Source organism: Taudactylus pleione, unplaced genomic scaffold (genome assembly GCF_031769625.1).
Source record: "Taudactylus pleione unplaced genomic scaffold, aTauple2 ptg000311l, whole genome shotgun sequence".
Classification (NCBI taxonomy): Eukaryota; Metazoa; Chordata; class Amphibia; order Anura; family Myobatrachidae; genus Taudactylus; species Taudactylus pleione.
In genome coordinates this window covers 261,912-285,280 of record NW_028284712.1, presented here as the reverse complement: position 1 = coordinate 285,280, position 23,369 = coordinate 261,912, and the positions used below count along the sequence as shown (strand labels likewise).

The 23,369-nt window shown below is 36.0% G+C and overlaps 35 non-coding genes across 35 annotated transcripts; all 35 read left to right on the top strand.

Moving 5' to 3' along the window:
* The first annotated feature begins 241 nt into the window (after window positions 1-241).
* Window positions 242-560, top strand: LOC148510776 (Nuclear RNase P). The gene has a single exon (XR_015869141.1).
* Window positions 561-860: 300 nt separating this feature from the next.
* LOC148510775 (Nuclear RNase P) lies at window positions 861-1,179 on the top strand. Its single transcript, XR_015869037.1, has one exon.
* Window positions 1,180-1,480: 301 nt separating this feature from the next.
* On the top strand, window positions 1,481-1,799 carry LOC148510774 (Nuclear RNase P). Its single transcript, XR_015869132.1, has one exon.
* A 301-nt stretch (window positions 1,800-2,100) lies between these two features.
* Window positions 2,101-2,419, top strand: LOC148510773 (Nuclear RNase P). The gene has a single exon (XR_015869140.1).
* A 300-nt stretch (window positions 2,420-2,719) lies between these two features.
* Window positions 2,720-3,038, top strand: LOC148510772 (Nuclear RNase P). Its single transcript, XR_015869307.1, has one exon.
* A 301-nt stretch (window positions 3,039-3,339) lies between these two features.
* Window positions 3,340-3,658, top strand: LOC148510771 (Nuclear RNase P). The gene has a single exon (XR_015869121.1).
* A 300-nt stretch (window positions 3,659-3,958) lies between these two features.
* Window positions 3,959-4,277, top strand: LOC148510770 (Nuclear RNase P). Its single transcript, XR_015868984.1, has one exon.
* Window positions 4,278-4,578: 301 nt separating this feature from the next.
* Window positions 4,579-4,897, top strand: LOC148510769 (Nuclear RNase P). The gene has a single exon (XR_015869047.1).
* Window positions 4,898-5,198: 301 nt separating this feature from the next.
* On the top strand, window positions 5,199-5,517 carry LOC148510768 (Nuclear RNase P). The gene has a single exon (XR_015868914.1).
* A 300-nt stretch (window positions 5,518-5,817) lies between these two features.
* On the top strand, window positions 5,818-6,136 carry LOC148510767 (Nuclear RNase P). Its single transcript, XR_015868980.1, has one exon.
* A 300-nt stretch (window positions 6,137-6,436) lies between these two features.
* Window positions 6,437-6,755, top strand: LOC148510766 (Nuclear RNase P). Its single transcript, XR_015868979.1, has one exon.
* Window positions 6,756-7,056: 301 nt separating this feature from the next.
* LOC148510765 (Nuclear RNase P) lies at window positions 7,057-7,375 on the top strand. Its single transcript, XR_015869098.1, has one exon.
* A 301-nt stretch (window positions 7,376-7,676) lies between these two features.
* On the top strand, window positions 7,677-7,995 carry LOC148510764 (Nuclear RNase P). Its single transcript, XR_015869358.1, has one exon.
* Window positions 7,996-8,295: 300 nt separating this feature from the next.
* Window positions 8,296-8,614, top strand: LOC148510763 (Nuclear RNase P). The gene has a single exon (XR_015868954.1).
* Window positions 8,615-8,914: 300 nt separating this feature from the next.
* LOC148510762 (Nuclear RNase P) lies at window positions 8,915-9,233 on the top strand. Its single transcript, XR_015869162.1, has one exon.
* A 301-nt stretch (window positions 9,234-9,534) lies between these two features.
* LOC148510761 (Nuclear RNase P) lies at window positions 9,535-9,853 on the top strand. Its single transcript, XR_015868975.1, has one exon.
* Window positions 9,854-10,154: 301 nt separating this feature from the next.
* On the top strand, window positions 10,155-10,473 carry LOC148510760 (Nuclear RNase P). Its single transcript, XR_015869255.1, has one exon.
* Window positions 10,474-10,773: 300 nt separating this feature from the next.
* On the top strand, window positions 10,774-11,092 carry LOC148510759 (Nuclear RNase P). Its single transcript, XR_015868932.1, has one exon.
* A 301-nt stretch (window positions 11,093-11,393) lies between these two features.
* Window positions 11,394-11,712, top strand: LOC148510758 (Nuclear RNase P). Its single transcript, XR_015868938.1, has one exon.
* Window positions 11,713-12,013: 301 nt separating this feature from the next.
* Window positions 12,014-12,332, top strand: LOC148510757 (Nuclear RNase P). The gene has a single exon (XR_015869102.1).
* A 300-nt stretch (window positions 12,333-12,632) lies between these two features.
* On the top strand, window positions 12,633-12,951 carry LOC148510756 (Nuclear RNase P). Its single transcript, XR_015868756.1, has one exon.
* Window positions 12,952-13,248: 297 nt separating this feature from the next.
* LOC148510755 (Nuclear RNase P) lies at window positions 13,249-13,567 on the top strand. The gene has a single exon (XR_015869012.1).
* Window positions 13,568-13,868: 301 nt separating this feature from the next.
* On the top strand, window positions 13,869-14,187 carry LOC148510754 (Nuclear RNase P). Its single transcript, XR_015869173.1, has one exon.
* A 301-nt stretch (window positions 14,188-14,488) lies between these two features.
* Window positions 14,489-14,807, top strand: LOC148510753 (Nuclear RNase P). The gene has a single exon (XR_015868919.1).
* Window positions 14,808-15,108: 301 nt separating this feature from the next.
* Window positions 15,109-15,427, top strand: LOC148510752 (Nuclear RNase P). The gene has a single exon (XR_015869222.1).
* A 301-nt stretch (window positions 15,428-15,728) lies between these two features.
* Window positions 15,729-16,047, top strand: LOC148510751 (Nuclear RNase P). Its single transcript, XR_015869290.1, has one exon.
* A 301-nt stretch (window positions 16,048-16,348) lies between these two features.
* On the top strand, window positions 16,349-16,667 carry LOC148510750 (Nuclear RNase P). Its single transcript, XR_015869045.1, has one exon.
* Window positions 16,668-16,968: 301 nt separating this feature from the next.
* Window positions 16,969-17,287, top strand: LOC148510749 (Nuclear RNase P). The gene has a single exon (XR_015869018.1).
* A 300-nt stretch (window positions 17,288-17,587) lies between these two features.
* Window positions 17,588-17,906, top strand: LOC148510748 (Nuclear RNase P). The gene has a single exon (XR_015868906.1).
* Window positions 17,907-18,207: 301 nt separating this feature from the next.
* On the top strand, window positions 18,208-18,526 carry LOC148510747 (Nuclear RNase P). Its single transcript, XR_015868989.1, has one exon.
* A 1,746-nt stretch (window positions 18,527-20,272) lies between these two features.
* On the top strand, window positions 20,273-20,591 carry LOC148510746 (Nuclear RNase P). Its single transcript, XR_015868921.1, has one exon.
* A 301-nt stretch (window positions 20,592-20,892) lies between these two features.
* On the top strand, window positions 20,893-21,211 carry LOC148510745 (Nuclear RNase P). Its single transcript, XR_015869313.1, has one exon.
* Window positions 21,212-21,512: 301 nt separating this feature from the next.
* On the top strand, window positions 21,513-21,831 carry LOC148510744 (Nuclear RNase P). The gene has a single exon (XR_015868910.1).
* Window positions 21,832-22,132: 301 nt separating this feature from the next.
* Window positions 22,133-22,451, top strand: LOC148510743 (Nuclear RNase P). Its single transcript, XR_015869278.1, has one exon.
* Window positions 22,452-22,752: 301 nt separating this feature from the next.
* Window positions 22,753-23,071, top strand: LOC148510742 (Nuclear RNase P). Its single transcript, XR_015869257.1, has one exon.
* Window positions 23,072-23,369: the final 298 nt, after the last annotated feature.

The following is a 23,369-nucleotide window of genomic DNA, read 5'->3' as shown; positions in this document are numbered from 1 at the left end:
AAAGTGAAAATTTGAATATTCAGTTAGAAACTCAACTGGATTTAATACTTCAATTTAAAACCTATATTTTATAAGGTCATCATTTTTTTACTCTAAACGTTTGAAAGTTTTCAAATCCTTATTTTATAGAGATGTGGGCTGTTAATTTGATTTTTACATTTTTAATTTCCTGTGTCACCCTAAGTTTTCTGACATCTTCAAAGTTGAGCTTTAAAACAGTCGTGAAACTAAATGCTCAATATGTGGAGAGAAGCTCAGTTGTGAGGCTACAAGCAGAGTACTGTAGTTGCTCCTAAAACTAACCTTGGGGAAGGTCTGAGATTAGAACCACATGCTGCTCTCACAGAGCATTTCTTGACTGAAGCACGTGAGTTCCCATCAATATTGGTCAGCTTGTAACTTCAAAGCAGAAGACACTGTATGCACTAAAACTCATGTGCTGCTATTGATGCAAAGTTCTCAAGCTTGGAATTGGCTCATGGCTGGCAAATTTAAGTTCAATGGCTGAGAGGAAGTACATAGCTGCTTTCCAACTCAATTCAGACTACTCTCTCTCCACATTTTGCTAATGTATGCCTCATCTTAGGCTGCTCTAAATGTATCTATTTCCCTATCTATGAAAAGTGAAAATTTGAATATTCAGTTAGAAACTCAACGGATTTAATTCTTCAATTTAAAACCTATATTTTATAAGGTCATCATTTTTTTACTCTAAAAGTTTGAAAGTTTTCAAATCTTTATTTTATAGAGATGTGGGCTGTTAATTAGATTTTTACATTTTTAATTTCCAATGTCACTCTAAGTTTTCTGACATCTTCGAAGATGAGCTTTAAAACAGTCTTGAAACTAAATGCTCAATATGTGGAGAGAAGCTCAGTGGTGAGGCTACATGCAGAGTACTGTAGTTACTCCTAAAACTAACCTTGGGGAAGGTCTGAGATTAGAGCCACATGCTGCTCTCACAGAGCATTTCTTGACTGAAGCAAGTGAGTTCCCATCAATATTGGTCAGCTTGTAACTTCAAAGCAGAAGACACTGTATGCACTAAAACTCATGTGCTGCTATTGATGCAAAGTTCTCAAGCTTGGAATTGGCTTATGGCTGGCAAATTTAAGTTCAATGGCTGATAAGAAGTACATAGCTGCTTTCCAACTCAATTCAGACTACTCTCTCTCCACATTTTGCTAATGTATGCCTCATCTTAGGCTGCTCTAAATGTATCTATTTCCCTATCTATGAAAAGTGAAAATTTGAATATTCAGTTAGAAACTCAACTGGATTTAATACTTCAATTTAAAACCTATATTTTATAAGGTCATCATTTTTTTACTCTAAACGTTTGAAAGTTTTCAAATCCTTATTTTATAGAGATGTGGGCTGTTAATTTGATTTTTACATTTTTAATTTCCTGTGTCACCCTAAGTTTTCTGACATCTTCAAAGTTGAGCTTTAAAACAGTCGTGAAACTAAATGCTCAATATGTGGAGAGAAGCTCAGTGGTGAGGCTACAAGCAGAGTACTGTAGTTGCTCCTAAAACTAACCTTGGGGAAGGTCTGAGATTAGAGCCACATGCTGCTCTCACAGAGCATTTCTTGACTGAAGCACGTGAGTTCCCATCAATATTGGTCAGCTTGTAACTTCAAAGCAGAAGACACTGTATGCACTAAAACTCATGTGCTGCTATTGATGCAAAGTTCTCAAGCTTGGAATTGGCTCATGGCTGGCAAATTTAAGTTCAATGGCTGAGAGGAAGTACATAGCTGCTTTCCAACTCAATTCAGACTACTCTCTCTCCACATTTTGCTAATGTATGCATCATCTTAGGCTGCTCTAAATGTATCTATTTCCCTATCTATGAAAAGTGAAAATTTGAATATTCAGTTAGAAACTCAACTGGATTTAATACTTCAATTTAAAACCTATATTTTATAAGGTCATCATTTTTTTACTCTAAACGTTTGAAAGTTTTCAAATCCTTATTTTATAGAGATGTGGGCTGTTAATTTGATTTTTACATTTTTAATTTCCTGTGTCACCCTAAGTTTTCTGACATCTTCAAAGTTGAGCTTTAAAACAGTCGTGAAACTAAATGCTCAATATGTGGAGAGAAGCTCAGTTGTGAGGCTACAAGCAGAGTACTGTAGTTGCTCCTAAAACTAACCTTGGGGAAGGTCTGAGATTAGAACCACATGCTGCTCTCACAGAGCATTTCTTGACTGAAGCACGTGAGTTCCCATCAATATTGGTCAGCTTGTAACTTCAAAGCAGAAGACACTGTATGCACTAAAACTCATGTGCTGCTATTGATGCAAAGTTCTCAAGCTTGGAATTGGCTCATGGCTGGCAAATTTAAGTTCAATGGCTGAGAGGAAGTACATAGCTGCTTTCCAACTCAATTCAGACTACTCTCTCTCCACATTTTGCTAATGTATGCCTCATCTTAGGCTGCTCTAAATGTATCTATTTCCCTATCTATGAAAAGTGAAAATTTGAATATTCAGTTAGAAACTCAACGGATTTAATTCTTCAATTTAAAACCTATATTTTATAAGGTCATCATTTTTTTACTCTAAAAGTTTGAAAGTTTTCAAATCTTTATTTTATAGAGATGTGGGCTGTTAATTAGATTTTTACATTTTTAATTTCCAATGTCACTCTAAGTTTTCTGACATCTTCGAAGATGAGCTTTAAAACAGTCTTGAAACTAAATGCTCAATATGTGGAGAGAAGCTCAGTGGTGAGGCTACATGCAGAGTACTGTAGTTACTAATAAAACTAACCTTGGGGAAGGTCTGAGATTAGAGCCACATGCTGTTCTCACAGAGCATTTCTTGACTGAAGCAAGTGAGTTCCCATCAATATTGGTCAGCTTGTAACTTCAAAGCAGAAGACACTGTATGCACTAAAACTCATGTGCTGCTATTGATGCAAAGTTCTCAAGCTTGGAATTGGCTTATGGCTGGCAAATTTAAGTTCAATGGCTGATAAGAAGTACATAGCTGCTTTCCAACTCAATTCAGACTACTCTCTCTCCACATTTTGCTAATGTATGCCTCATCTTAGGCTGCTCTAAATGTATCTATTTCCCTATCTATGAAAAGTGAAAATTTGAATATTCAGTTAGAAACTCAACTGGATTTAATACTTCAATTTAAAACCTATATTTTATAAGGTCATCATTTTTTTACTCTAAACGTTTGAAAGTTTTCAAATCCTTATTTTATAGAGATGTGGGCTGTTAATTTGATTTTTACATTTTTAATTTCCTGTGTCACCCTAAGTTTTCTGACATCTTCAAAGTTGAGCTTTAAAACAGTCGTGAAACTAAATGCTCAATATGTGGAGAGAAGCTCAGTGGTGAGGCTACAAGCAGAGTACTGTAGTTGCTCCTAAAACTAACCTTGGGGAAGGTCTGAGATTAGAGCCACATGCTGCTCTCACAGAGCATTTCTTGACTGAAGCACGTGAGTTCCCATCAATATTGGTCAGCTTGTAACTTCAAAGCAGAAGACACTGTATGCACTAAAACTCATGTGCTGCTATTGATGCAAAGTTCTCAAGCTTGGAATTGGCTCATGGCTGGCAAATTTAAGTTCAATGGCTGAGAGGAAGTACATAGCTGCTTTCCAACTCAATTCAGACTACTCTCTCTCCACATTTTGCTAATGTATGCATCATCTTAGGCTGCTCTAAATGTATCTAATTCCCTATCTATGAAAAGTGAAAATTTTAATATTCAGTTAGAAACTCAACGGATTTAATTCTTCAATTTAAAACCTATATTTTATAAGGTCATCATTTTTTTACTCTAAAAGTTTGAGAGTTTTCAAATCTTTATTTTATAGAGATGTGGGCTGTTAATTTGATTTTTAAATTTTTAATTTCCTGTGTCACTCTAAGTTTTCTGACATCTTCGAAGTTGAGCTTTAAAACAGTCTTGAAACTAAATGCTCAATATGTGAAGAGAAGCTCAGGGGTGAGGCTACATGCAGAGTACTGTAGTTGCTCCTAAAACTAACCTTGGGGAAGGTCTGAGATTAGAGCCACATGCTGCTCTCACAGAGAATTTCTTGATTGAAGCAAGTGAGTTCCCATCAATATTGGTCAGCTTGTAACTTCAAAGCAGAAGACACTGTATGCACTAAAACTCATGTGCTGCTATTGATGCAAAGTTCTCAAGCTTGGAATTGGCTCATGGCTGGCAAATTTAAGTTCAATGGCTGAGAGGAAGTACATAGCTGCTTTCCAACTCAATTCAGACTACTCTCTCTCCACATTTTGCTAATGTATGCCTCATCTTAGGCTGCTCTAAATATATCTATTTCCCTATCTATAAAAAGTGAAAATTTGAATATTCAGTTAGAAACTCAACTGGATTTAATTCTTCAATTTAAAACCTATATTTTATAAGGTCATCATTTTTTTACTCTAAAAGTTTGAAAGTTTTCAAATCCTTATTTTATAGAGATGTGGGCTGTTAATTTGATTTTTAAACTTTTAAATTCCTATGTCACTCTAAGTTTTCTGACATCTTCGAAGATGAGCTTTAAAACAGTCTTGAAACTAAATGCTCAATATGTGGAGAGAAGCTCAGTGGTGAGGCTACATGCAGAGTACTGTAGTTGCTCCTAAAACTGACCTTGGGGAAGGTCTGAGATTAGAGCCACATGCTGCTCTCACAGAGCATTTCTTGACTGAAGCAAGTGAGTTCCCATCAATATTGGTCAGCTTGTAACTTCAAAGCAGAAGACACTGTATGCACTAAAACTCATGTGCTGCTATTGATGCAAAGTTCTCAAGCTTGGAATTGGCTCATGGCTGGCAAATTTAAGTTCAATGGCTGAGAGGAAGTACATAGCTGCTTTCCAAATCAATTCAGACTACTCTCTCTCCACATTTTGCTAATGTATGCATCATCTTAGGCTGCTCTAAATGTATCTATTTCCCTATCTATGAAAAGTGAAAATTTGAATATTCAGTTAGAAACTCAACTGGATTTAATACTTCAATTTAAAACCTATATTTTATAAGGTCATCATTTTTTTACTCTAAACGTTTGAATGTTTTCAAATCCTTATTTTATAGAGATGTGGGCTGTTAATTTGATTTTTACATTTTTAATTTCCTGTGTCACCCTAAGTTTTCTGACATCTTCAAAGTTGAGCTTTAAAACAGTCGTGAAACTAAATGCTCAATATGTGGAGAGAAGCTCAGTTGTGAGGCTACAAGCAGAGTACTGTAGTTGCTCCTAAAACTAACCTTGGGGAAGGTCTGAGATTAGAGCCACATGCTGCTCTCACAGAGCATTTCTTGACTGAAGCACGTGAGTTCCCATCAATATTGGTCAGCTTGTAACTTCAAAGCAGAAGACACTGTATGCACTAAAACTCATGTGCTGCTATTGATGCAAAGTTCTCAAGCTTGGAATTGGCTCATGGCTGGCAAATTTAAGTTCAATGGCTGAGAGGAAGTACATAGCTGCTTTCCAACTCAATTCAGACTACTCTCTCTCCACATTTTGCTAATGTATGCATCATCTTAGGCTGCTCTAAATGTATCTAATTCCCTATCTATGAAAAGTGAAAATTTTAATATTCAGTTAGAAACTCAACGGATTTAATTCTTCAATTTAAAACCTATATTTTATAAGGTCATCATTTTTTTACTCTAAAAGTTTGAGAGTTTTCAAATCTTTATTTTATAGAGATGTGGGCTGTTAATTTGATTTTTACATTTTTAATTTCCTGTGTCACTCTAAGTTTTCTGACATCTTCGAAGTTGAGCTTTAAAACAGTCTTGAAACTAAATGCTCAATATGTGAAGAGAAGCTCAGGGGTGAGGCTACATGCAGAGTACTGTAGTTGCTCCTAAAACTAACCTTGGGGAAGGTCTGAGATTAGAGCCACATGCTGCTCTCACAGAGAATTTCTTGATTAAAGCAAGTGAGTTCCCATCAATATTGGTCAGCTTGTAACTTCAAAGCAGAAGACACTGTATGCACTAAAACTCATGTGCTGCTATTGATGCAAAGTTCTCAAGCTTGGAATTGGCTCATGGCTGGCAAATTTAAGTTCAATGGCTGAGAGGAAGTACATAGCTGCTTTCCAACTCAATTCAGACTACTCTCTCTCCACATTTTGCTAATGTATGCATCATCTTAGGCTGCTCTAAATGTATCTAATTCCCTATCTATGAAAAGTGAAAATTTTAATATTCAGTTAGAAACTCAACGGATTTAATTCTTCATTTTAAAACCTATATTTTATAAGGTCATCATTTTTTTACTCTAAAAGTTTGAGAGTTTTCAAATCTTTATTTTATAGAGATGTGGGCTGTTAATTTGATTTTTAAATTTTTAATTTCCTGTGTCACTCTAAGTTTTCTGACATCTTCGAAGTTGAGCTTTAAAATAGTCTTGAAACTAAATGCTCAATATGTGAAGAGAAGCTCAGGGGTGAGGCTACATGCAGAGTACTGTAGTTGCTCCTAAAACTAACCTTGGGGAAGGTCTGAGATTAGAGCCACATGCTGCTCTCACAGAGAATTTCTTGATTAAAGCAAGTGAGTTCCCATCAATATTGGTCAGCTTGTAACTTCAAAGCAGAAGACACTGTATGCACTAAAACTCATGTGCTGCTATTGATGCAAAGTTCTCAAGCTTGGAATTGGCTCATGGCTGGCAAATTTAAGTTCAATGGCTGAGAGGAAGTACATAGCTGCTTTCCAACTCAATTCAGACTACTCTCTCTCCACATTTTGCTAATGTATGCCTCATCTTAGGCTGCTCTAAATATATCTATTTCCCTATCTATAAAAAGTGAAAATTTGAATATTCAGTTAGAAACTCAACTGGATTTAATTCTTCAATTTAAAACCTATATTTTATAAGGTCATCATTTTTTTACTCTAAAAGTTTGAAAGTTTTCAAATCCTTATTTTATAGAGATGTGGGCTGTTAATTTGATTTTTAAACTTTTAAATTCCTATGTCACTCTAAGTTTTCTGACATCTTCGAAAATGAGCTTTAAAACGGTCTTTAAACTAAATGCTCAATATGTGGAGAGAAGCTCAGTGGTGAGGCTACATGCAGAGTATTGTAGTTGTTCCTAAAACTAACCTTGGGGAAGGTCTGAGATTAGAGCCACATGCTGCTCTCACAGAGCATTTCTTGACTGAAGCAAGTGAGTTCCCATCAATATTGGTCAGCTTGTAACTTCAAAGCAGAAGACACTGTATGCACTAAAACTCATGTGCTGCTATTGATGCAAAGTTCTCAAGCTTGGAATTGGCTCATGGCTGGCAAATTTAAGTTGAATGGCTGAGAGGAAGTACATAGCTGCTTTCCAACTCAATTCAGACTACTCTCTCTCCACATTTTGCTAATGTATGCCTCATCTTAGGCTGCTTTAAATGTATCTATTTCCCTATCTATAAAAAGTGAAAATTTGAATATTCAGTTAGAAACTCAACTGGATTTAATTCTTCAATTTAAAACCTATATTTTATTAGGTCATCATTTTTTTACTCTAAAAGTTTGAAAGTTTTCAAATCCTTATTTTATAGAGAAGTGGGCTGTTAATTTGATTTTTACATTTTTAATTTCCTGTGTCACCCAAAGTTTTCTGACATCTTCAAAGTTGAGCTTTAAAACAGTCTTGAAACTAAATGCTCAATATGTGGAGAGAAGCTGAGGGGTGAGGCTACATGCAGAGTACTGTAGTTGCTCCTAAAACTAACCTTGGGGAGGGTCTGAGATTAGAGCCATATGCTGCTCTCACAGAGCATTTCTTGACTGAAGCAAGTGAGTTCCCATCAATATTGGTCAGCTTGTAACTTCAAAGCAGAAGACACTGTATGCACTAAAACTCATGTGCTGCTATTGATGCAAAGTTCTCAAGCTTGGAATTGGCTCATGGCTGGCAAATTTAAGTTCAATGGCTGAGAGGAAGTACATAGCTGCTTTCCAAATCAATTCAGACTACTCTCTCTCCACATTTTGCTAATGTATGCATCATCTTAGGCTGCTCTAAATGTATCTATTTCCCTATCTATGAAAAGTGAAAATTTTAATATTCAGTTAGAAACTCAACGGATTTAATTCTTCAATTTAAAACCTATATTTTATAAGGTCATCATTTTTTTACTCTAAAAGTTTGAAAGTTTTCAATTCTTTATTTTATAGAGATGTGGGCTGTTAATTTGATTTTTAAACTTTTAATTTCCTATGTCACTCTAAGTTTTCTGACATCTTCGAAGATGAGCTTTAAAACAGTCTTGAAACTAAATGCTCAATATGTGGAGAGAAGCTCAGTGGTGAGGCTACATGCAGAGTACTGTAGTTGCTCCTAAAACTAACCTTGGGGAAGGTCTGAGATTAGAGCCACATGCTGCTCTCACAGAGCATTTCTTGACTGAAGCAAGTGAGTTCCCATCAATATTGGTCAGCTTGTAACTTCAAAGCAGAAGACACTGTATGCACTAAAACTCATGTGCTGCTATTGATGCAAAGTTCTCAAGCTTGGAATTGGCTCATGGCTGGCAAATTTAAGTTCAATGGCTGAGAGGAAGTACATAGCTGCTTTCCAACTCAATTCAGACTACTCTCTCTCCACATTTTGCTAATGTATGCATCATCTTAGGCTGCTCTAAATGTATCTAATTCCCTATCTATGAAAAGTGAAAATTTTAATATTCAGTTAGAAACTCAACGGATTTAATTCTTCAATTTAAAACCTATATTTTATAAGGTCATCATTTTTTTACTCTAAAAGTTTGAGAGTTTTCAAATCTTTATTTTATAGAGATGTGGGCTGTTAATTTGATTTTTAAATTTTTAATTTCCTGTGTCACTCTAAGTTTTCTGACATCTTCGAAGTTGAGCTTTAAAACAGTCTTGAAACTAAATGCTCAATATGTGAAGAGAAGCTCAGGGGTGAGGCTACATGCAGAGTACTGTAGTTGCTCCTAAAACTAACCTTGGGGAAGGTCTGAGATTAGAGCCACATGCTGCTCTCACAGAGAATTTCTTGATTAAAGCAAGTGAGTTCCCATCAATATTGGTCAGCTTGTAACTTCAAAGCAGAAGACACTGTATGCACTAAAACTCATGTGCTGCTATTGATGCAAAGTTCTCAAGCTTGGAATTGGCTCATGGCTGGCAAATTTAAGTTCAAGGGCTGAGAGGAAGTACATAGCTGCTTTCCAACTCAATTCAGACTACTCTCTCTCCACATTTTGCTAATGTATGCCTCATCTTAGGCTGCTCTAAATATATCTATTTCCCTATCTATAAAAAGTGAAAATTTGAATATTCAGTTAGAAACTCAACTGGATTTAATTCTTCAATTTAAAACCTATATTTTATAAGGTCATCATTTTTTTACTCTAAAAGTTTGAAAGTTTTCAAATCCTTATTTTATAGAGATGTGGGCTGTTAATTTGATTTTTAAACTTTTAAATTCCTATGTCACTCTAAGTTTTCTGACATCTTCGAAAATGAGCTTTAAAACAGTCTTGAAACTAAATGCTCAATATGTGGAGAGAAGCTCAGTGGTGAGGCTACATGCAGAGTATTGTAGTTGCTCCTAAAACTAACCTTGGGGAAGGTCTGAGATTAGAGCCACATGCTGCTCTCACAGAGCATTTCTTGACTGAAGCAAGTGAGTTCCCATCAATATTGGTCAGCTTGTAACTTCAAAGCAGAAGACACTGTATGCACTAAAACTCATGTGCTGCTATTGATGCAAAGTTCTCAAGCTTGGAATTGGCTCATGGCTGGCAAATTTAAGTTGAATGGCTGAGAGGAAGTACATAGCTGCTTTCCAACTCAATTCAGACTACTCTCTCTCCACATTTTACTAATGTATGCCTCATCTTAGGCTGCTTTAAATGTATCTATTTCCCTATCTATAAAAAGTGAAAATTTGAATATTCAGTTAGAAACTCAACTGGATTTAATTCTTCAATTTAAAACCTATATTTTATAAGGTCATCATTTTTTTACTCTAAAAGTTTGAAAGTTTTCAAATCCTTATTTTATAGAGAAGTGGGCTGTTAATTTGATTTTTACATTTTTAATTTCCTGTGTCACCCAAAGTTTTCTGACATCTTCAAAGTTGAGCTTTAAAACAGTCTTGAAACTAAATGCTCAATATGTGGAGAGAAGCTCAGGGGTGAGGCTACATGCAGAGTACTGTAGTTGCTCCTAAAACTAACCTTGGGGAGGGTCTGAGATTAGAGCCACATGCTGCTCTCACAGAGCATTTCTTGACTGAAGCAAGTGAGTTCCCATCAATATTGGTCAGCTTGTAACTTCAAAGCAGAAGACACTGTATGCACTAAAACTCATGTGCTGCTATTGATGCAAAGTTCTCAAGCTTGGAATTGGCTCATGGCTGGCAAATTTAAGTTAAATGGCTGAGAGGAAGTACATAGCTGCTTTCCAACTCAATTCAGACTACTCTCTCTCCACATTTTGCTAATGTATGCATCATCTTAGGCTGCTCTAAATGTATCTATTTCCCTATCTATGAAAAGTGAAAATTTAAATATTCAGTTAGAAACTCAACGGATTTATTTCTTCAATTTAAAACCTATATTTTATAAGGTCATCATTTTTTTACTCTAAAAGTTTGAAAGTTTTCAAATCTTTATTTTATAGAGATGTGGGCTGTTAATTTGATTTTTAAACTTTTAATTTCCTATGTCACTCTAAGTTTTCTGACATCTTCGAAGATGAGCTTTAAAACAGTTTTGAAACTAAATGCTCAATATGTGGAGAGAAGCTCAGTGGTGAGGCTACATGCAGAGTACTGTAGTTGCTCCTAAAACTAACCTTGGGGAAGGTCTGAGATTAGAGCCACATGCTGCTCTCACAGAGCATTTCTTGACTGAAGCAAGTGAGTTCCCATCAATATTGGTCAGCTTGTAACTTCAAAGCAGAAGACACTGTATGCACTAAAACTCATGTGCTGCTATTGATGCAAAGTTCTCAAGCTTGGAATTGGCTCATGGCTGGCAAATTTAAGTTCAATGGCTGAGAGGAAGTACTTAGCTGCTTTCCAACTCAATTCAGACTACTCTCTCTCCACATTTTGCTAATGTATGCCTCATCTTAGGCTGCTCTAAATGTATCTATTTCCCTATCTATGAAAAGTGAAAATTTGAATATTCAGTTAGAAACTCAACTGGATTTAATTCTTCAATTTAAAACCTATATTTTATAAGGTCATCATTTTTTTACTCTAAAAGTTTGAAAGTTTTCAAATCCTTATTTTATAGAGAAGTGGGCTGTTAATTTGATTTTTAAATTTTTAATTTCCTTTGTCACCCAAAGTTTTCTGACATCTTCGAAGTTGAGCTTTAAAACAGTCTTGAAACTAAATGCTCAATATGTGGAGAGAAGCTCAGGGGTGAGGCTACATGCAGAGTACTGTAATTGCTCCTAAAACTAACCTTGGGGAAGGTCTGAGATTAGAGCCACATGCTGCTCTCACAGAGCATTTCTTGACTGAAGCAAGTGAGTTCCCATCAAGATAGGTCAGCTTGTAACTTCAAAGCAGAAGACACTGTATGCACTAAAACTCATGTGCTGCTATTGATGCAAAGTTCTCAAGCTTGGAATTGGCTCATGGCTGGCAAATTTAAGTTCAATGGCTGAGAGGAAGTACATAGCTGCTTTCCAACTCAATTCAGACTACTCTCTCTCCACATTTTGCTAATGTATGCCTCATCTTAGGCTGCTCTAAATGTATCTATTTCCCTATCTATGAAAAGTGAAAATTTGAATATTCAGTTAGAAACACAACTGGATTTAATTCTTCAATTTAAAACCTATATTTTATAAGGTCATCATTTTTTTACTCTAAAAGTTTGAAAGTTTTCAAATCCTTATTTTATAGAGAAGTGGGCTGTTAATTTGATTTTTACATTTTTAATTTCCTGTGTCACCCTAAGCTTTCTGACATCTTCGAAGTTGAGCTTTAAAACAGTCTTGAAACTATATGCTCAATATGTGGAGAGAAGCTCAGGGGTGAGGCTGCATGCAGAGTACTGTAGTTGCTCCTATAACGAACCTTGGGGAAGGTCTGAGATTAGAGCCACATGCTGCTCTCACAGAGAATTTCTTGACTGAAGCAAGTGAGTTCCCATCAATATTGGTCAGCTTGTAACTTCAAAGCAGAAGACACTGTATGCGCTAAAACTCATGTGCTGCTATTGATGCAAAGTTCTCAAGCTTGGAATTGGCTCATGGCTGGCAAATTTAAGTTCAATGGCTGAGAGGAAGTACATAGCTGCTTTCCAACTCAATTCAGACTACTCTCTCTCCACATTTTGCTAATGTATGCCTCTTCTTAGGCTGCTCTAAATGTATCTATTTCCCTATCTATGAAAAGTGAAAATTTGAATATTCAGTTAGAAACTCAACGGATTTAATTCTTCAATTTAAAACCTATATTTTATAAGGTCATCATTTTTTTACTCTAAAAGTTTGAAAGTTTTCAAATTTTTCTTTTATAGAGATGTGGGCTGTTAAATTGATTTTTAAATTTTTAATTTCCTTTGTCACCCAAAGTTTTCTGACATCTTCGAAGTTGAGCTTTAAAACAGTCTTGAAACTAAATGCTCAATATGTGGAGAGAAGCTCAGGGGTGAGACTACATGCAGAGTACTGTAGTTGCTCCTAAAACTAACCTTGGGGAAGGTCTGAGATTAGAGCCACATGCTGCTGTCACAGAGCATTTCTTGACTGAAGCAAGTGAGTTCCCATCAATATTGGTCAGCTTGTAACTTCAAAGCAGAAGACACTGTATGCACTAAAACTCATGTGCTGCTATTGATGCAAAGTTCTCAAGCTTGGAATTGGCTCATGGCTGGCTAATTTAAGTTCAATGGCTGAGAGGAAGTACATAGCTGCTTTCCAACTCAATTCAGACTACTCTCTCTCCACATTTTGCTAATGTATGCATCATCTTAGGCTGCTCTAAATGTATCTATTTCCCTATCTATGAAAAGTGAAAATTTGAATATTCAGTTAGAAACTCAACTGGATTTAATTCTTCAATTTAAAACCTATATTTTATAAGGTCATCATTTTTTTACTCTAAAAGTTTGAAAGTTTTCAAATCCTTAATAGAGAAGTGGGCTGTTAATTTGATTTTTACATTTTTAATTTCCTGTGTCACCCTAAGTTTTCTGACATCTTCGAAGTTGAGCTTTAAAACAGTCTTGAAACTAAATGCTCAATATGTGGAGAGAAGCTCAGGGGTGAGGCTACATGCAGAGTACTGTAGTTGCTCCTAAAACGAACCTTGGGGAAGGTCTGAGATTAGAGCCACATGCTGCTCTCACAGAGAATTTCTTGACTGAAGCAAGTGAGTTCCCATCAATATTGGTCAGCTTGTAACTTCAAAGCAGAAGACACTGTATGCACTAAAACTCATGTGCTGCTATTGATGCAAAGTTCTCAAGCTTGGAATTGGCTCATGGCTGGCAAATTTAAGTTCAATGGCTGAGAGGAAGTACATAGCTGCTTTCCAACTCAATTCAGACTACTCTCTCTCCACATTTTGCTAATGTATGCCTCATCTTAGGCTGCTCTAAATGTATCTATTTCCCTATCTATGAAAAGTGAAAATTTGAATATTCAGTTAGACACTCAACTGGATTTAATTCTTCAATTTAAAACCTTTATTTTATAAGGTCATCATTTTTTTACTCTAAAAGTTTGAAAGTTTTCAAATCCTTATTTTATAGAGAAGTGGGCTGTTAATTTGATTTTAAAATTTTTAATTTCCTGTGTCACCCTAAGTTTTCTGACATCTTCAAAGTTGAGCTTTAAAACAGTCTTGAAACTAAATGCTCAATATGTGGAGAGAAGCTCAGTGGTGAGGCTACATGCAGAGTACTGTAGTTGCTCCTAAAACTAACCTTGGGGAAGGACTGAGATTAGAGCCACATGCTGCTCTCACAGAGCATTTCTTGACTGAAGCAAGTGAGTTCCCATCAATATTGGTCAGCTTGTAATTTCAAAACAGAAGACACTGTATGCACTAAAACTCATGTGCTGCTATTGATGCAAAGTTCTCAAGCTTGGAATTGGCTTATGGCTGGCAAATTTAAGTTCAATGGCTGAGAGGAAGTACATAGCTGCTTTCCAACTCAATTCAGACTACTCTCTCTCCACATTATGCTAATTTATGCCTCATCTTAGGCTACTCTAAATGTATCTATTTCCCTATCTATGATAAGTGAAAATTTGAATATTCAGTTAGAAACTCAACTGGATTTAATTCTTCAATTTAAAACCTATATTTTATAAGGTCATCATTTTTTCACTCTAAAAGTTTGAAAGTTTTCAAATCTTTATTTTATAGAGATGTGGGCTGTTAATTTGATTTTTACATTTTTAATTTCCTGTGTCACTCTAAGTTTTCTGACATCTTCGAAATTGAGCTTTAAAACAGTCTTGAAACTAAATGCTCAAAATGTGGAGAGAAGCTCAGTGGTGAGGCTACATGCAGAGTACTGTAGTTGCTCCTAAAACTAACCTTGGGGAAGGTCTGAGATTAGAGCCACATTCTGCTCTCACAGAGCATTTCTTGACTGTAGGAAGTGAGTTCCCATCAATATTGGTCAGCTTGTAACTTCAAAGCAGAAGACACTGTATGCACTAAAACTCATGTGCTGCTATTGATGCAAAGTTCTCAAGCTTGGAATTGGCTCATGGCTGGCAAATTTAAGTTCAATGGCTGAGAGGAAGTACATAGCTGCTTTCCAACTCAATTCAGACTACTCTCTCTCCACATTTTGCTAATGTATGCCTCATCTTAGGCTGCTCTAAATGTATCTATTTCCCTATCTATGAAAAGTGAAAATTTGAATATTCAGTTAGAAACTCAACTGGATTTAATTCTTCAATTTAAAACCTATATTTTATAAGGTCATCATTTTTTTACTCTAAAAGTTTGAAAGTTTTCAAATCCTTATTTTATAGAGAAGTGGGCTGTTAATTTGATTTTTACATTTTTAATTTCCTGTGTCACCCTAAGTTTTCTGACATCTTCGAAGTTGAGCTTTAAAACAGTCTTGAAACTAAATGCTCAATATGTGAAGAGAAGCTCAGTGGTGAGGCTACATGCAGAGTACTGTAGTTGCTCCTAAAATGAACCTTGGGGAATGTCTGAGATTAGAGCCACATGCTGCTCTCACAGAGCATTTCATGACTGAAGCAAGTGAGTTCCCATCAATATTGGTCAGCTTGTAACTTCAAAGCAGAAGACACTGTATGCACTAAAACTCATGTGCTGCTATTGATGCAAAGTTCTCAAGCTTGGAATTGGCTCATGGCTGGCAAATTTAAGTTCAATGGCTGAGAGGAAGTACATAGCTGCTTTCCAACTCAATTCAGACTACTCTCTCTCCACATTTTGCTAATGTATGCCTCATCTTAGGCTGCTCTAAATGTATCTATTTCCCTATCTATGAAAAGTGAAAATTTGAATATTCAGTTAGAAACTCAACTGGATTTAATTCTTCAATTTAAAACCTATATGTTATAAGGTCATCATTTTTTTACTCTAAAAGTTTGAAAGTTTTCAAATCCTTATTTTATAGAGAAGTGGGCTGTTAATTTGATTTTTACATTTTTAATTTCCTGTGTCACCCTAAGTTTTCTGACATCTTCAAAGTTGAGCTTTAAAACAGTCTTGAAACTAAATGCTCAATATGTGGAGAGAAGCTCAGGGGTGAGACTACATGCAGAGTACTGTAGTTGCTCCTAAAACTAACCTTGGGGAAGGTCTGAGATTAGAGCCACATGCTGCTCTCACAGAGCATTTCTTGACTGAAGCAAGTGAGTTCCCATCAATATTGGTCAGCTTGTAACTTCAAAGCAGAAGACACTGTATGCACTAAAACTCATGTGCTGCTATTGATGCAAAGTTCTCAAGCTTGGAATTGGCTCATGGCTGGCAAATTTAAGTTCACTGGCTGAGAGGAAGTACATAGCTGCTTTCCAACTCAATTCAGACTACTCTCTCTCCACATTTTGCTAATGTATGTCTCATCTTAGGCTGCTCTAAATGTATCTATTTCCCTATCTATGAAAAGTGAAAATTTGAATATTCAGTTAGAAACTCAACTGGATTTAATTCTTCAATTTAAAACCTATATTTTATAAGGTCATCATTTTTTTACTCTAAAAGTTTGAAAGTTTTCAAATCCTTATTTTATAGAGAAGTGGGCTGTTAATTTGATTTTTACATTTTTAATTTCCTGTGTCACCCTAAGTTTTCTGACATCTTCAAAGTTGAGCTTTAAAACAGTCTTGAAACTAAATGCTCAATATGTGGAGAGAAGCTCAGTTGTGAGGCTACATGCAGAGTACTGTAGTTGCTCCTAAAACTAACCTTGGGGAAGGTCTGAGATTAGAGCCACATGCTGCTCTCACAGAGCATTTCATGACTGAAGCAAGTGAGTTCCCATCAACATTGGTCAGCTTGTAACTTCAAAGCAGAAGACACTGTATGCACTAAAACTCATGTGCTGCTATTGATGCAAAGTTCTCAAGCTTGGAATTGGCTCATGGCTGGCAAATTTAAGTTCAATGGCTGAGAGGAAGTACATAGCTGCTTTCCAACTCAATTCAGACTACTCTCTCTCCACATTTTGCTAATGTATGCCTCATCTTAGGCTGCTCTAAATGTATCTATTTCCCTATCTATGAAAAGTGAAAATTTGAATATTCAGTTAGAAACTCAACTGGATTTAATTCTTCAATTTAAAACCTATATGTTATAAGGTCATCATTTTTTTACTCTAAAAGTTTGAAAGTTTTCAAATCCTTATTTTATAGAGAAGTGGGCTGTTAATTTGATTTTTACATTTTTAATTTCCTGTGTCACCCTAAGTTTTCTGACATCTTCAAAGTTGAGCTTTAAAACAGTCTTGAAACTAAATGCTCAATATGTGGAGAGAAGCTCAGTTGTAAGGCTACATGCAGAGTACTGTAGTTGCTCCTAAAACTAACCTTGGGGAAGGTCTGAGATTAGAGCCACATGCTGCTCTCACAGAGCATTTCTTGACTGAAGCAAGTGAGTTCCCATCAATATTGGTCAGCTTGTAACTTCAAAACAGAAGACACTGTATGCACTAAAACTCATGTGCTGCTATTGATGCAAAGTTCTCAAGCTTGGAATTGGCTTATGGCTGGCAAATTTAAGTTCAATGGCTGAGAGGAAGTACATAGCTGCTTTCCAACTCAATTCAGACTACTCTCTCTCCACATTTTGCTAATTTATGCCTCATCTTAGGCTGCTCTAAATGTATCTATTTCCCTATCTATGAAAAGTGAAAATTTGAATATTCAGTTAGAAACTCAACGGATTTAATTCTTCAATTTAAAACCTATATTTTATAAGGTCATCATTTTTTTACTCTAAAAGTTTGAAAGTTTTCAAATCTTTATTTTATAGAGATGTGGGCTGTTAATTTGATTTTAAAATTTTTAATTTCCTTTGTCACCCAAAGTTTTCTGACATCTTCGAAGTTGAGCTTTAAAACAGTCTTGAAACTAAATGCTCAATATGTGGAGAGAAGCTCAGGGGTGAGGCTACATGCAGAGTACTGTAATTGCTCCTAAAACTAACCTTGGGGAAGGTCTGAGATTAGAGCCACATGCTGCTCTCACAGAGCATTTCTTGACCGAAGCAAGTGAGTTCCCATCAATATTGGTCAGCTTGTAACTTCAAAGCAGAAGACACTGTATGCACTAAAACTCATGTGCTGCTATTGATGCAAAGTTCTCAAGCTTGGAATTGGCTCATGGCTGGCAAATTTAAGTTCAATGGCTGAGAGGAAGTACATAGCTGCTTTCCAACTCAATTCAGACTACTCTCTCTCCACATTTTGCTAATGTATGCCTCATCTTAGGCTGCTCTAAATGTATCTATTTCCCTATCTATGAAAAGTGAAAATTTGAATATTCAGTTACAAACTCAACTGGATTTAATTCTTCAATTTAAAACCTATATTTTATAAGGTCATCATTTTTTTAGTCTAAACGTTTGAAAGTTTTCAAATCCTTATTTTATAGAGATGTGGGCTGTTTATTTGATTTTTACATTTTTAATTTCCTGTGTCACCCAAAGTTTTCTGACATCTTCGAAGTTGAGCTTTAAAAAAGTCTTGAAACTAAATGCTCAATATGTGGAGAGAAGCTCAGTGGTGAGGCTACATGCAGAGTACTGTAGTTGCTCCTAAAACTAACCTTGGGGAAGGTCTGAGATTAGAGCCACATGCTGCTCTCACAGAGCATTTCATGACTGAAGCAAGTGAGCTCCCATCAACATTGGTCAGCTTGTAACTTCAAAGCAGAAGACACTGTATGCACTAAAACTCATGTGCTGCTATTGATGCAAAGTTCTCAAGCTTGGAATTGGCTCATGGCTGGCAAATTTAAGTTCAATGGCTGAGAGGAAGTACATAGCTGCTTTCCAACTCAATTCAGACTACTCTCTCTCCACATTTTGCTAATGTATGCCTCATCTTAGGCTGCTCTAAATGATGTATCTATTGTATTGTATTGTATTGTATTTATTGTTGTCATCAGCAAAACAAGTTTGACAGACGAAATTACATTGCACTTTTTTAAAACAGTGAATAGCAATCCATGGTAAAGGTTATCACAAACAATTTCACAAAAATAATAAAATTAAAATTAACTAAAGAGATACAATCATAGCATTCAACATGCGCACAGCAGATGGAAGAAAACTAACCCTCAAGCGACTCGTACGTGCCCGAAGTACTCTAAACCGCTTTAAAGATGGGAGCTTATCAAAAAATTCATGAAATGGATGGCTTGGATCCGATATGATACCTTTGGTTCTCTTTAGAACCCTAAGCCCATAAACATCATGAATAGTTGGCAACTGCACGCCAATGATTTTGCTGGCGGTCCTAACAACCCGTTCCAGTGCACATCTTTCACTCGCTGTGCAGTTGCCATACCAGATAATGATACCAAACGTCAGAATGCTCTCAATTGAGCATCTGTAAAAGTTTAGCATAGTTACTTTGCTAACTCCCGAGGCCCTCAAACGTCTTAGGAAAAACAAACACTGTTGCGCCTTTTTAATTAGGGACAGTGTATTTAAAGACCATGTCAAATCTGCCGCAACCTGGATACCCAGAAATTTAAAAGACTCAACTATATCAACATCCTGGTTGTTAATAGACACTGGCAATTTCTGCTCTAAACATCTCCTACGAAAATCAATTACCAGTTCTTTTGTCTTGTCACCATTTAGGAGCAAGTGATTATCACCACTCCAAGAAACCAAATTTTTGATCTCTTTCCTATAATGGGACTCATCATTCCTGCTAATTAACCCAACGACTGCAATATCATCAGCAAATTTGATGATTTTCACAGAATCAGAAGTCGACACGCAGTCGTGGGTAAATAGCGAGTATAATAGGGGGCTGAGAACACAACCCTGGGGAACACCAGTCTTAATCAACACTTCCCCCGACACAGCACCTCCAATTCTAACTACTTGTGGTCTATCAGTTAAAAAGTTTAAAACCCAGTTACAAATAGACCCACTTAACCCCAAGTCAAACAACTTAGATGTTAGTGAGACGGGAATAACCGTATTAAAAGCAGAACTAAAATCAACAAAGAGTATCCGAACATAAGAATCCCTCACTTCCAAATGAGCTAAAATAGAGTGAAGTGCTGTAAGTACCGCATCATCAGTGCAACGATTTTTCCTATATGCAAACTGAAAAGGATCAAAATCTGCTGGGAAAAAAGATTGAATATGTCCTAATACCAGCCTTTCAAAGCATTTAATTATCAATGAAGTTAGTGCAATTGGGCGATAATCATTAAGGCATTTTACTACCCCCTTTTTTGAAACTGGAACAATATTTGCCTTCTTAAAACATCTCGGCACTACACAATTAAAAAGGGACAAATTAAATAAGACCGTTAATATCCAACTTATCTATTTCCCTATCTATGAAAAGTGAAAATTTGAATATTCAGTTAGAAACTCAACTGGATTTAATTCTTCAATTTAAAACCTATATTTTATAAGGTCATCATTTTTTCACTCTAAAAGTTTGAAAGTTTTCAAATCTTTATTGTATAGAGATGTGGGCTGTTAATTTGATTTTTACATTTTTAATTTCCTGTGTCACTCTAAGTTTTCTGACATCTTCGAAATTGAGCTTTAAAACAGTCTTGAAACTAAATGCTCAAAATGTGGAGAGAAGCTCAGTGGTGAGGCTACATGCAGAGTACTGTAGTTGCTCCTAAAACTAACCTTGGGGAAGGTCTGAGATTAGAGCCACATTCTGCTCTCACAGAGCATTTCTTGACTGAAGGAAGTGAGTTCCCATCAATATTGGTCAGCTTGTAACTTCAAAGCAGAAGACACTGTATGCACTAAAACTCATGTGCTGCTATTGATGCAAAGTTCTCAAGCTTGGAATTGGCTCATGGCTGGCAAATTTAAGTTCAATGGCTGAGAGGAAGTACATAGCTGCTTTCCAACTCAATTCAGACTACTCTCTCTCCACATTTTGCTAATGTATGCCTCATCTTAGGCTGCTCTAAATGTATCTATTTCCCTATCTATGAAAAGTGAAAATTTGAATATTCAGTTAGAAACTCAACTGGATTTAATTCTTCAATTTAAAACCTATATTTTATTAGGTCATAATTTTTTTACTCTAAAAGTTTGAAAGTTTTCAAATCCTTATTTTATAGAGATGTGGGCTGTTAATTTGATTTTTACATTTTTAATATCCTGTGTCACCCTAAGTTTTCTGACATCTTCAAAGTTGAGCTTTAAAACAGTGTTGAAACTAAATGCTCAATATGTGGAGAGAAGCTCAGTTGTGAGGCTACACTTAGAGTACTGTAGTTGCTCCTAAAACTAACCTTGGGGAAGGTCTGAGATTAGAGCCACATGCTGCTCTCACAGAGCATTTCTTGACTGAAGCAAGTGAGTTCCCATCAATATTAGTCAGCTTGTAACTTCAAAACAGAAGACACTGTATGCACTAAAACTCATGTGCTGCTATTGATGCAAAGTTCTCAAGCTTGGAATTGGCTTATGGCTGGCAAATTTAAGTTCAATGGTTGAGAGGAAGTACATAGCTGCTTTTCAACTCAATTCAGACTACTCTCTCTCCACATTTTGCTAATGTATGCCTCGTCTTAGGCTGCTCTAAATGTATCTATTTCCCAATCTATGAAAAGTGAAAATTTGAATATTCAGTTAGAAACTCAACTGGATTTAATTCTTCAATTTAAAACCTATATTTTATAAGGTCATCATTTTTTCACTCTAAAAGTTTGAAAGTTTTCAAATCTTTATTGTATAGAGATGTGGGCTGTTAATTTGATTTTTACATTTTTAATTTCCTGTGTCACTCTAAGTTTTCTGACATCTTCGAAATTGAGCTTTAAAACAGTCTTGAAACTAAATGCTCAAAATGTGGAGAGAAGCTCAGTGGTGAGGCTACATGCAGAGTACTGTAGTTGCTCCTAAAACTAACCTTGGGGAAGGTCTGAGATTAGAGCCACATTCTGCTCTCACAGAGCATTTCTTGACTGAAGGAAGTGAGTTCCCATCAATATTGGTCAGCTTGTAACTTCAAAGCAGAAGACACTGTATGCACTAAAACTCATGTGCTGCTATTGATGCAAAGTTCTCAAGCTTGGAATTGGCTCATGGCTGGCAAATTTAAGTTCAATGGCTGAGAGGAAGTACATAGCTGCTTTCCAACTCAATTCAGACTACTCTCTCTCCACATTTTGCTAATGTATGCCTCATCTTAGGCTGCTCTAAATGTATCTATTTCCCTATCTATGAAAAGTGAAAATTTGAATATTCAGTTAGAAACTCAACTGGATTTAATTCTTCAATTTAAAACCTATATTTTATAAGGTCATCATTTTTTTACTCTAAAAGTTTGAAAGTTTTCAAATCCTTATTTTATAGAGAAGTGGGCTGTTAATTTGATTTTTACATTTTTAATTTCCTGTGTCACCCTAAGTTTTCTGACATCTTCGAAGTTGAGCTTTAAAACAGTCTTGAAACTAAATGCTCAATATGTGAAGAGAAGCTCAGTGGTGAGGCTACATGCAGAGTACTGTAGTTGCTCCTAAAATGAACCTTGGGGAATGTCTGAGATTAGAGCCACATGCTGCTCTCACAGAGCATTTCATGACTGAAGCAAGTGAGTTCCCATCAACATTGGTCAGCTTGTAACTTCAAAGCAGAAGACACTGTATGCACTAAAACTCATGTGCTGCTATTGATGCAAAGTTCTCAAGCTTGGAATTGGCTCATGGCTGGCAAATTTAAGTTCAATGGCTGAGAGGAAGTACATAGCTGCTTTCCAACTCAATTCAGACTACTCTCTCTCCACATTTTGCTAATGTATGCCTCATCTTAGGCTGCTCTAAATGTATTTATTTCCCTATCTATGAAAAGTGAAAATTTGAATATTCAGTTAGAAACTCAACTGGATTTAATTCTTCAATTTAAAACCTATATGTTATAAGGTCATCATTTTTTTACTCTAAAAGTTTGAAAGTTTTCAAATCCTTATTTTATAGAGAAGTGGGCTGTTAATTTGATTTTTAAATTTTTAATTTCCTGTGTCACCCTAAGTTTTCTGACATCTTCAAAGTTGAGCTTTAAAACAGTCTTGAAACTAAATGCTCAATATGTGGAGAGAAGCTCAGTGGTGAGGCTACATGCAGAGTACTGTAGTTGCTCCTAAAACTAACCTTGGGGAAGGTCTGAGATTAGAGCCACATGCTGCTCTCACAAAGCATTTCTTGACTGAAGCAAGTGAGTTCCCATCAATATTAGTCAGCTTGTAACTTCAAAACAGAAGACACTGTATGCACTAAAACTCATGTGCTGCTATTGATGCAAAGTTCTCAAGCTTGGAATTGGCTTATGGCTGGCAAATTTAAGTTCAATGGTTGAGAGGAAGTACATAGCTGCTTTTCAACTCAATTCAGACTACTCTCTCTCCACATTTTGCTAATGTATGCCTCGTCTTAGGCTGCTCTAAATGTATCTATTTCCCAATCTATGAAAAGTGAAAATTTGAATATTCAGTTAGAAACTCAACTGGATTTAATTCTTCAATTTAAAACCTATATTTTATTAGGTCATAATTTTTTTACTCTAAAAGTTTGAAAGTTTTCAAATCCTTATTTTATAGAGATGTGGGCTGTTAATTTGATTTTTACATTTTTAATTTCCTGTGTCACCCTAGGTTTTCTGACATCTTCAAAGTTGAGCTTTAAAACAGTCTTGAAACTAAATGCTCA